The sequence below is a fragment of the Phoenix dactylifera genome, chromosome 1, assembly GCF_051530095.1.
Source record: "Phoenix dactylifera cultivar Ajwa chromosome 1, Ajwa_hap1_PhDact_Kaust_v1.1, whole genome shotgun sequence".
Lineage (NCBI taxonomy): Eukaryota > Viridiplantae > Streptophyta > Magnoliopsida > Arecales > Arecaceae > Phoenix > Phoenix dactylifera.
In genome coordinates, this window is record NC_143190.1 from 23,047,525 (window position 1) to 23,060,368 (window position 12,844).

Genomic DNA, 12,844 nt, shown 5'->3' on the forward strand with positions numbered 1-12,844 from the left:
TCACAAGTGTTGCATCTTCAAATTGAACTCCTGTGTATTGTGATGAAGTCCTTAGGACTAATTTAGTGGATAAAAGAGGTTTTATCATTTAGTCCTTGAACCAGTTCGCGACCAAATGACGAGCTGTCAATTGGACGATAGCTATGTCAAGTATAGGTCGTTGTGTGCCATTTAGTTGGTTGTCCTCTTAAACCAAGGAGTGTGGAGACACTGTATGGCATACAGGTGAGATGTAGGAGTACATCGTCACTGAATAGTGACTCACCTGAGTAGCACTCCACTGTCGGGAGTTAGCTCGTAAAATGTATGGGCATAAGTACTCCTTAGACCTGAGACTGTCACGGTGACTTGCAAGCAACTCACTGTACTTAGGCACTGGATGACCTGAATTTCTAATTCAGGGATCGGAAGGATGCTGGGTGCAGTCAAGTACTCGCGAAGTCTGTGTATGAGTCAAGATGGGATTGACCGCTCCAGATTTTAGGAGTTGATGTCTCACTGTATTTCAATTCAGTAAAACCTTGGCCAGGGTAAACCAAGTGATAGGTCACTTGATTTGATTATTTGAAATACACTATGGATGACCGGACCCAGAGGTCGACAGTCCACTCTGAGGTCATCTTGAGCATCGAAGGTCATAGGGATGAATTATGCAACAACCATACGTCTAGGTTCTTGAATGTTGCTTTGCATATTCGACCTATCCGGACGTCGGGTATCATTGCTAGATGGTCACCTCGATTAGTGCATGGAGTAGTCCATGTACTACCGGCTTAGTGTTCGAACCTATCGGAGTCACGCACATAAGTCAAGTTAAGTAGGAAGGACTTGATCCAATTTAATTGAGAATTAAATTGTGGGTCATTTGAGATTTGATTTTGTCTATGTTCAGCTAGCACTGAACATGAGGTACATACTGAATTTCATGGATGTGTATTTAATTATGTCTGTATTCTGGCTTAATCAAGTTTCAATTAATATAATTGAAATTGATTTGGACTCATTTGTTGAGTTTGTTTTTGAATTGGATTCAAATGAATGTAATTGGGCTTCATGATGATTTTATTAGAATTTATTCCATATTTATTCTAGTCCAAGTGTGACTTGGATTGATCCGAAAATTGAACTAATTGGAGTTCACATGAATCAGATTCATGTGGAATTTTTCCGGATCCAAAACCTTTCAAATTGGTCTTCAATTTGGTTTAGAACCAATGATGGACCCAAGCCCATTTGATTCAGCCCATTTGAATTAACCCATTTAAGTTAAGTCTGGAAATTTACGTGTTTGCCCCTCAAATTGAATGACGCGGTTTAGTTCTGGTTTCTTCCTCGGTCCATGGACCAATTTCTCTGCAAATATTCTCCCGTGGACCGCGTTCTTCTTCTTCTTCCGAACACATCGAAGGCCGCTTGATCTTCCCTCTTTCGGCTACCATTTGAAGATCCGAAGAGACGTGTCTCTTCGGTTTTGAAACCTCTTTAACATAGGACTGATTTAATTGAAATCAAACGGTTAAAAAAATTCAATAAAATCATGAATCGTTTGGCATTCACTCTTCCCTTTTGGCGTTTTCTCTTCCCTGGTTCAGTCTTGTCTTTGCCTATAAATAGGCTAGCTTTCTCTTCATTCTGTGCTAGAGATTTTATCTGGGGAGAGGGGAGATTCGTGATCTTTTGAGTAGCTTGAAAAGAGAGGAAAAGGAAACGGGAAGAAAGAGGAAAAGAAAGAAAAGAAAAAAAAAGGGGAAGAAAGAATTTTTAAAATTCTTTTCTTCTAGGGGTTTATTTGCAAAAAGGGTTTTTGCACTATACAGACATCATCCTACCTTCCTGCATTTCTTGGCGTGCGTGTGAAGTAGAGGGTCCGTACATCCGGGCCTCGCATAGCACCAGATCCGTCAGTACCAGATCCGGCACCAGATCCAGTTCCAGATCCAGTTCCCGATCCAGTACCAGATCTAGCATCTGATCCAGTATCTGATCCAGCACTTGGCCCTGTACCAGATTCTGTTCCTGAGTACCTTGACCATCTTCCGCTGCGGGATCGAGGTATGGTAAACATAATATAGTTATGTTATTTATTTATACCTGTTATAAATAAATAGATAAAATTTTAAAACTGATTTTCTGACCTGGCATCCGATTTTATCGGATTTTGCGGGATATTTTTCCTTCAACTGGTATCAGAGCCAGGTTGGCCGATGGAATTGGCCTATAATATCTAGAATTATGCATGATTTAATTTTTAAATTTAGATTAGATCTAGATTTATTGATAAAATATCAATCTTGTGCTGAATTATAAGGTTGTCCTGCTATAAGGTTAACCCCTTATAGTGAAAAGGTTGTCCTAGCACAAAATTGAGATTAATTTGTATCATAAAATAAATAGTTTATTTTTGTGAAATTATGCATAATTGATGTTTATGAAATTTCAGTTTTAAATTTATTATGACCACAAAGTTTAAATATAAATTGTTTATATTTGGAATAAATTGACATCTTGAATCCATGATCATAATACATTTAATAAAGAATTAAATGTTGAATTTAAAATTTAAAATTTGAATTTCAAATAAAGATTTAAAATTCAAAATTTGAAATTCGAATTAAAATTTAAATTTGAACATGGGTTTTGGGGCATGGGTTAGCACAATCAGATTAGTTGATTAGGTTAGACCTAATGTTAGAATTGAATTGGAATCAATAGTTGTATTAGACTAAATTCATTTTTCTAATTTGATCAAACTCAATAGTTTAGTTGATCATGTCCAAACACTTCAATTGGATCTGATTGTGGCTCAGTGGTCGAGCCTGAGTTCTCAATGACTATCTAAATCAACTTGACATACCATTTGGTGTCTAAGGCAAGTTGGATCTACGGTTATTAATTGGGGCTACCTCTTTCCTGGCCAACTCGGTTGGTGTCTAGGAAAGACGGTTAATGGCGGAACCCTCCCGTGATCTCTCTTACCTGGCCAATGTGGTCGTTCAAGCTTTGATTTAGATATCTTGAGACTTGGTACTCACCCATGTCAATAAGGAAATCAGTATGACTGATTTAGATGTCCATAGACCAATGAAATTCTATGTTCTCTATATGACTCAGTGCAGTCAGTGGGAGGATATAGAATTATCGGTCTCTCTAAAATCCTCTAAATTATTAGGTCCTTAAAATGATATAGTTATATAGATAACTAGGTCATAGCCTCCCATTAAAATGGATGATAATTGGTCCAGTATTTCAGTTGGACATGCAGGACGCTTCCGTCTGGTGTTCATCTGAATATTGGAATTATCCTTCATTATATGATAGCTCTTTGAGCTATCTGATTGTGATTAGGTTGGCCGAGCTTTCCTCGGGCCTGATCATACATTAGGTAGTGTCATCGAGTTAGTTCATTAATGGTTGGATCTGACCAGGATTTTCAGTAGAGGCCTCCGCCTACTGATTACCACCTGGGGCAAAATAAAATACTAGAAATTATTTAGAGAAATAATTGGTAATGTACCTACCCTTAGATGCATATGGGTTGGCCGAGCTTTCCTCGGGCCTGTATACAGTCCATGTGGATTCTAGTACCCGCTAAGGAATTAAAGTAATTCCTCGAATTAAAGGTAGAGGTTAAAAATTTGACTAAAATAGTGGGAGAAATCTTTAGACTGAAGTCCAAGTCTTTAGAATTAAAATAAATCATATACTAATTAGCTCTGGTTTTTCCTTTCAGATATGGCTAACTCATTATCCCTCCGAACACTATTAGACAATGATAAGTTTAATGGACCTAACTTCGATAGCTGGTATCGAAAGATGAAAATAGTATTAGAGCATGAGCGGATCCTGTATGTGATATCGGATCCTGCACCTGAGGAACCTGCAGCCAATGCACCACGTGCAATCAGAGACGCTTATCAGAAGTGGCTCAACGATCGCACTACAGTGCGTTGCATCATGAGGGCCTCGATGAATGACGAGTTTAGTCGTAAATTCGAGGAAGCGCAGCCAGTGGAAATCCTTCAAATGTTGAAGGAGTCTTTCGGCACACCTGATGATGTTGAACGACATAAGACCTCCTGCGCTATATTCAATGCCCGCATGAGGGAAGGGGCATCGGTCACCGATCATGTATTGTATATGGTCGAACAAATCGATCGCCTAAGTAAACTTGGCTTTCCTTTGCACGAGCAATTGGGCAAGGATGCCATTTTGAATTCACTTCCCAAGTCCTACCTGACCTTCCTTAGTCATTATAGAATGACTAAACCTGAAGTATCCTATCATGGTTTGCTAGGTTTACTGCAGACCTATGAGAAGGATAACCAACTCAAAAAGGAGTCGGTGAATGTGGTAGGTGGGACTTCTGCAGGACTTTCTTCCTTTAAGAAAGGAAAGAAGAAGAAGGTGCAGAAAGCTCGTGCTGGGGTCTCTAAGCCCAAACAGACTATGAAGCAGAAATCTGATCAGAGTAAGGCAGAATGCTTCTTCTGCAAGAAGCAGGGTCACTGGAAGCGGAACTGTCCGGCTTATTTAGCATCCCTTGATCCAAACAGGCCAAAGAAGAAAATGCAGCAAACAGTTGCTGCACAAGGTAATTATATGATAACACCTTGTAATTTTTCTGTTTATGATTCTACTACCTGGGTATTGGATACCGGAAGTCCAATTAATATTTGCAATTCTTTGCAGGGACTTCAAGTAAGTAGAAGATTCAAGAACGGCGATCGATTCCTAAATGTTGGTGATGGAAGATCTGTTCCAGTCCTAGCTTTAGGAGTCATTGAGTTGTTTTTTGAGTCTGGAGTAGTTATGTTAGATGATTGTCACTTTTGTCCAGCATTCTTGATGAATGTCATCTCTGTAGGCTTTTTGGCCAAGAATGGTTATACCTTTTATATAAATGAAAGATTTTGTGATATCATTTTGAATGATACTAAAATTTTCAGTGGACAAATGAAATATGGCATTTATACTCTATCATTGCCTGTGAATGTAATGTACACCTCTAATAAACGCCCTAAGTTAGATAATGTCAATGAAGCCTATTTATGGCATTGCCGGTTAGGTCACATAAATAAAAACAGGATAAACAGGTTAGCCCAACAAGGCATTTTAGAAATCAATGATTGTGAATCATTGCCAACTTGTGAATCCTGTCTTCTGGGTAAGATGACCAAGTCACCTTTTTCTGGAAAGGGTGAACGAGCCAGCGATGTTCTTGGCCTCATACATACTGATGTATGTGGACCTATGAACGTAAATGCCAAAGGTGGTTATGCCTACTTCATAACCTTCACAGATGACCTATCCAGGTATGGGTATATCTATCTGATGAAGCATAAGTCGGAATCATTTGAAATGTTCAAACGATTTCGTAATGAAGTAGAAAAACAGACTGGAAAGAGTATTAAGATCCTTCGGTCAGACCGAGGAGGAGAATACCTTTCCGGTGATTTCTTGACTTATCTAGAGGAGAATGGGATTCTCTCACAATGGACCCCTCCAGGAACACCTCAGCACAATGGTGTATCCGAAAGGAGGAATCGAACTCTGTTAGACATGGTTCGATCCATGATGGGGTTTACTAGTCTGCCTCTATCTTTTTGGGGTTATGCTTTAGAGTCTGCGTGTATAATACTAAATAAGGTTCCAAGTAAGTCTGTTGAGAAGACTCCATATGAGATATGGACTGGGGGCGTAAGCCGACACTTTCATACCTTAGGGTTTGGGGATGTCCGGCTTATGTTAAACGTTCTCAAACTGACAAACTTGGTCCTAGGTCCGATAAGTGTTATTTTGTAGGGTACCCCAAGGAAACTAGGGGTTATTACTTCTACCTTCCTAATGAACAAAAGGTGTTCGTAGGACTTAAGGCAACCTTTTTGGAAAGGGAATTTCTTAGTGAAGGAATTGTTGCCTCTAAGGTTGAACTTAGTGAAGTTCAGCAGGTGGAAGATTTAACACAATCTACTGAACCCACAGAACCGGATTCAATTAGATCAAACCCGAAGCCCAATGTAGAAGCACCATTAAGGCGATCAGGTAGAGTACTGCGTCAAGTGGATAGATACTATGGTTTCTTGGTCCAAGACGCAGATCCCATTGAGCTCGATGAGAACAATGAGGATCCGATCACCTATATGGATGCTATGCAGAGGTCCGACTCTGAGTTATGGCTTAACGCCATGAGATCCGAAATGGAATCCATGGAAATCAATAGTGTATGGACACTAGTTGATCCACCCGAAGGGATAAAACCCATAGGGTGCAAATGGATCTTCAAAAGAAAGAGAGGCGCAGACGGAAAGGTGGAGACCTATAAAGCCCGTCTGGTTGCCAAGGGGTATCGTCAACGTTATGGTATCGATTATGACGAGACTTTTTCCCCTGTGGCAATGCTAAAATCTATTCGGATCATGCTAGCTATAGCAGCATATATGGATTATGAAATCTGGCAAATGGATGTGAAAACAACTTTTCTAAATGGAGAGCTGGAAGAAGAGGTGTATATGATACAACCTAAGGGTTTCATATCCACAGACGAGTCCAAAGTATGCAAGCTGCAAAAGTCCATTTATGGACTTAAGCAAGCTTCTCGAAGTTGGAACATACGTTTCGATAAAACTATCAAAACGTATGGCTTCGTTAAGAACGAAGAAGAACCTTGTGTTTACAAGTGGGCTAACGGTTCAGTGATCACATTCCTTGTCTTGTATGTGGATGACATTCTCTTAATTGGGAATGACATTCCTGCATTACAAAATGTGAAACTCTGGCTGTCATCACAGTTCTCCATGAAGGATCTGGGAGAAGCATCCTACATCCTAGGGATGAAAATCTATAGAGATAGATCTAAGAGGTTGCTTGGATTATCCCAATCCACGTACATCGACACTATGTTGAAGCGGTTCAACATGGAGCATTCCAAGAAGGGCTATCTTCCGATAGGCCAAGGAATTTCTCTCTCTAAGAAAGATTGTCCGACAACTTCTGAAGAAAGAGAGCGTATGAGTAGAATCTCATATGCTTCTGCAGTAGGTTCTATCATGTACGCCATGACATGTACAAGACCGGACGTTGCTTACTCACTAGCAGTAGCGAGTAGGTATCAGTCTAATCCGGGTGAGAACCATTGGAAGGTGGTGAAAACCATCCTTAAGTATTTGAGAAATACTAAGGACCAATGGTTAATCTATGGAGAATCCGACTTAAAACTTGTGGGGTTTACAGACTCTAGTTTTCAGTCAGACCATGATGATAGTAAGAGTATGTCAGGATTTGTGTTTACCCTGAATGGAGGAGCAGTCTGCTGGAAAAGTTCCAAGCAGCATTCAGTAGCCGATTCCGTATGCGAAGCAGAGTATGTTGCTGCATCAGATGCGGCAAAGGAAGCTGTTTGGATCAAGAAGTTTGTAAATCAACTTGGTGTTGCTCCCTCAATCAATGGTCCAGTTCTTTTGTATTGTGACAATACTGGAGCCATTGCACAAGCAAAGGAGCCAAAGTCCCACCATAGAACCAAGCACATTCTGCGTCGCTACCACCTTGTACGAGAGATCGTGGAACGAGGTGACGTCAATCTTCAAAAGATCGATGGAAAGGAGAACCTAGCTGACCCATTCACTAAAGCCCTTTCTGTAAAGGAGTTCGATTATCACAAATCGAAGATGGGTATTAGATACTGTACAAATTAGCTTTAGTTCAAGTGGGAGTTGTTGGGAATTGTGTCCCAAAGCTAATTTTTTAATTGTAAGAAATTGAATTATGTATATGTTTTATTAAAATGAATAAAAATTTATTCTGGCAATTTTCTATTCATCACAAGTGTTGCATCTTCAAATTGAACTCCTGTGTATTGTGATGAAGTCCTTAGGACTAATTTAGTGGATAAAAGAGGTTTTATCATTTAGTCCTTGAACCAGTTCGCGACCAAATGACGAGCTGTCAATTGGACGATAGCTATGTCAAGTATAGGTCGTTGTGTGCCATTTAGTTGGTTGTCCTCTTAAACCAAGGAGTGTGGAGACACTGTATGGCATACAGGTAAGATGTAGGAGTACATCGTCACTGAATAGTGACTCACCTGAGTAGCACTCCACTGTCGGGAGTTAGCTCGTAAAACGTATGGGCATAAGTACCCCTTAGACCTGAGACTGTCACGGTGACTTGCAAGCAACTCACTGTACTTAGGCACTGGATGACCTGAATTTCTAATTCAGGGATCGGAAGGATGCTGGGTGCAGTCAAGTACTCGCGAAGTCTGTGTATGAGTCAAGATGGGATTGACCGCTCCAGATTTTAGGAGTTGATGTCTCACTGTATTTCAATTCAGTAAAATCTTGGCCAGGGTAAACCAAGTGATAGGTCACTTGATTTGATTATTTGAAATACACTATGGATGACCGGACCCAGAGGTCGACAGTCCACTCTGAGGTCATCTTGAGCATCGAAGGTCATAGGGATGAATTATGCAACAACCATACGTCTAGGTTCTTGAATGTTGCTTTGCATATTCGACCTATCCGGACGTCGGGTATCATTGCTAGATGGTCACCTCGATTAGTGCATGGAGTAGTCCATGTACTACCGGCTTAGTGTTCGAACCTATCGGAGTCACGCACATAAGTCAAGTTAAGTAGGAAGGACTTGATCCAATTTAATTAAGAATTAAATTGTGGGTCATTTGAGATTTGATTTTGTCTATGTTCAGCTAGCACTGAACATGAGGTACATACTGAATTTCATGGATGTGTATTTAATTATGTCTGTATTCTGGCTTAATCAAGTTTCAATTAATGTAATTGAAATTGATTTGGACTCATTTGTTGAGTTTGTTTTTGAATTGGATTCAAATGAATGTAATTGGGCTTCATGATGATTTTATTAGAATTTATTCCATATTTATTCTAGTCCAAGTGTGACTTGGATTGATCCGAAAATTGAACTAATTGGAGTTCACATGAATCAGATTCATGTGGAATTTTTCCGGATCCAAAACCTTTCAAATTGGTCTTCAATTTGGTTTAGAACCAATGATGGACCCAAGCCCATTTGATTCAGCCCATTTGAATTAACCCATTTAAGTTAAGTCTGGAAATTTACGTGTTTGCCCCTCAAATTGAATGACACGGTTTAGTTCTGGTTTCTTCCTCGGTCCATGGACCAATTTCTCTGCAAATATTCTCCCGTGGACCGCGTTCTTCTTCTTCTTCCGAACACATCGAAGGCCGCTTGATCTTCCCTCTTTCGGCTACCATTTGAAGATCTGAAGAGACGTGTCTCTTCGGTTTTGAAACCTCTTTAACATAGGACTGATTTAATTGAAATCAAACGGTTAAAAAAATTCAATAAAATCATGAATCGTTTGGTGTTCACTCTTCCCTTTTGGCGTTTTCTCTTCCCTGGTTCAGTCTTGTCTTTGGCTATAAATAGGCTAGCTTTCTCTTCATTCTGTGCTAGAGATTTTATCTGGGGAGAGGGGAGATTCGTGATCTTTTGAGTAGCTTGAAAAGAGAGGAAAAGGAAACGGGAAGAAAGAGGAAAAGAAAGAAAAGAAAAAAAAAAGGGGAAGAAAGAATTTTTGAAATTCTTTTCTTCCAGGGGTTTATTTGCAAAAAGGGTTTTTGCACTATACAGACATCATCCTACCTTCCTGCATTTCTTGGCGTGCGTGTGAAGTAGAGGGTCCGTACATCCGGGCCTCGCATAGCACCAGATCCATCAGTACCAGATCCGGCACCAGATCCAGTTTCAGATCCAGTTCCCGATCCAGTACCAGATCTAGCATCTGATCCAGTATCTGATCCAGCACTTGGCCCTGTACCAGATTCTGTTCCTGAGTACCTTGACCATCTTCCGCTGCGGGATCGAGGTATGGAAACATAATATAGTTATGTTATTTATTTATACCTGTTATAAATAAATAGATAAAATTTTAAAACTGATTTTCTGACCTGGCATCCGATTTTATCGGATTTTGCGGGATATTTTTCCTTCAGCATAGTCTCACAATGGACTCCTCCGGGTACACCTCAACTCAACGGGGTGTCAGAGAGGAGAAATCGGACTCTATTGGATATGGTCCGGTCCATGATGAGCTTCACTGATCTACCGATGTTTCTTTGGGGAGATGCCTTACTTACCGTAGTATACCTACTGAATAGAGTTTCCTCTAAATCCGTTCGTACCACACCGTATGAGATATGGTATGGTAAGAAACCAAGTCTTGGTCATCTCAAGATTTGGGGATGTTCAGCCCACGTTAAGAGACTACAGGCAGACAAGTTAGAGGCTAAGGACCATAAGTGCTCGTTTTATAGGATATCCTAAAGAGATATTAGGATACAATTTTTCCGTCTCAGAGAATCACAATTTGTTTGTGAGCCGTCACGCCATCTTCTTGGAAAAACCAGTTTATCCTTGATAGAGGCAGTAGGAAGAAAATTGAGCTTGAAGAGAAAGTCTCTGAAAAGCAACGAGTCATGGATCCTATCGAACCCATTCATATAGAGCCAGTACACGATGTCCCTCAACCACCTCGCAGATCTAGTAGGGTCTCCCATCGTCCCGATAGATACTTAGGTATACTAGAAGAGGATACCGAGGAAATGTTCCTAGTGGGAGATAGGGATCACACGCAGGATCCCAAAACCTACGACGTGGGGATATCTGATATCGATTCCGAGAAATGGTTGAAAGCTATGAAGTCAGAGTTAGACTCCTTGCATTCCAACCAAGTCTGGACCTAGTAGATCCATCACAAGGTATTGTACCTATTGGATGCAAATGGATCTACAAAAGGAAGATAGGTTTGGATGGAGAGGTAGAGACCTATAAGGCAAGGCTTGTGGCGAAAGGGTATAGTTAGCGCAAGGGCATTGACTATCAGGAGACCTTTTCACCTGTAGCCATGCTGAAATCCATCCGAATATAGCTTGCCATTGCAACATTTCATGATTATGAAATCTGGCAGATAGATGTGAAAACTGCTTTCCTGAATGGATATCTTGATGAAAATATCTATATAGCCTTTGGGTTTCACTTCCAGTGATGGAGATCACAAGGTCTGCAAGCTGCAAAGGTCCATCTATGGACTAAAGCAAGCATCTCGGAGTTGGAACACTCGTTTTGATGACGCAATCAAAACGTTTGATTTCATCAAAAACGAAGAGAAACCGTGTGTTTACAAAAGGGTTAGTGGGAGTGCTATCGTATTTCTCGTACTGTACGACATCCTCCTGATAGGGAATGATATTCCCATGCTAACCTCGGTCAAGGTCTGGTTGTCAAAAAGGTTCTCCATGAAAGACCTTGGGGAAGCATCCTATATTTTGGGAATAAAGGTCTATAGAGATAGATCTAAAAGGATGCTTGGCCTATCACAGAAAATGTATATAGAGGAAGTGCTGAAAAGGTTCAGCATGGAAAACTCTAAAAGGGGTCTCTTACCCCTAAGGCATGGAATTAATCTCTACAAGAAGATGTGCCCCAACACATCTGACGAGATTCATCGCATGAGCAAGATCCCCTATGCATCAGCAATAGGGAGCCTCATGTATGCCATGCTATGTAAATGACTTGATATAGTACATGCTGTGAATGTCACGAGCATACGTCAATCAGATCCAGGCAAAAAGCACTGGATAGCTATGAAGAACAGTCTTGAGTACTTGAGAAGAACTAAGAACATGTTCTTGGTCTTTGGGAGAAGATCAGAGTTGAAGGTAGAAGGATGCACACATATTGATGATAGAAAGTCTACATCAGAATATGTGCAATGGTGGTTTAATAAATTGGAAGAGTTCCAAACAACCGATCATTATAGATTCTACCTTAGAAGCTGAATGTTAAACCGTATCTAAGGGTGCAGTGGAAACCTTCTGGTTAAAAGTTCATTGCAGAGTTAGGTGTAATGTCATTAGATGCCATAACACTTTACTGCGATGACATTGGCACCATAGCACTAGCTATGGAGCCAAGGTCTCATCAGAAGTCCAAGCACATAGAGCGGCGCTTCTACCTCATACGCGACTATGTTGAGAAGAAATATGTAGAGGTGCAGAAAGTAGACTCTGCGGATAACGTGGCAGACCCGTTCACTAAGCAGCTAAGTCAGCAAAAGACTGAAGCCCACCTTAAGAAGATGGGGCTTAGATATATGACTGATTGGTTTTAGTGCAAGTGGGAGATTGTTAGATGTATGCCCTAGAAACCAATCTGGCTGACACATTGTTAATTCTAGGGACATAATTTTGTACTTGACTATTTATTATTGAATAAATAAAAGGCATCTTTTCATTCATATTATTTATGTGTCTATGAATCGTCCAAGAAATTAATAAGATGATGATGCATATTCTCAAGAGTTGAGAATTTGAGCCATGTATCATTGGTGATTAATTTCTAAATGCTCCTGATCAATGGATCATCACGAGGACGGTGATCGATCCGATCAGTGCACAGATCACTTTCTTATAGGATGGACGAGACTTGAGTCCATAGTGTAGGGACACTGAAGTGATAGTGCAGGTGCTTGTTAGAAAATAAGGGTACTGAGCGTGACCAAGACAAGAAGTCACTTGGATGTCTATCCACTCGTCAGTGACTTGCTTGATATTGCAGTAGTATGACTGGTCCTTTGACCTGCGGTCCTTCAGCTACTCACAGTGAGGTTATTGTAGTTTGACTACACGTATGTTGGCGACGCCCTGCACCGGAACCCACTCACACCGGTACAACCACCAACGTCGGACAAGCAAAGAGAGAAGCAAACGGATAAGCACTCTCTCGCTCCCTCGACACCGGACTCAAGGATCACCGCTTCGCTTCCACTACGAAGGGCAAA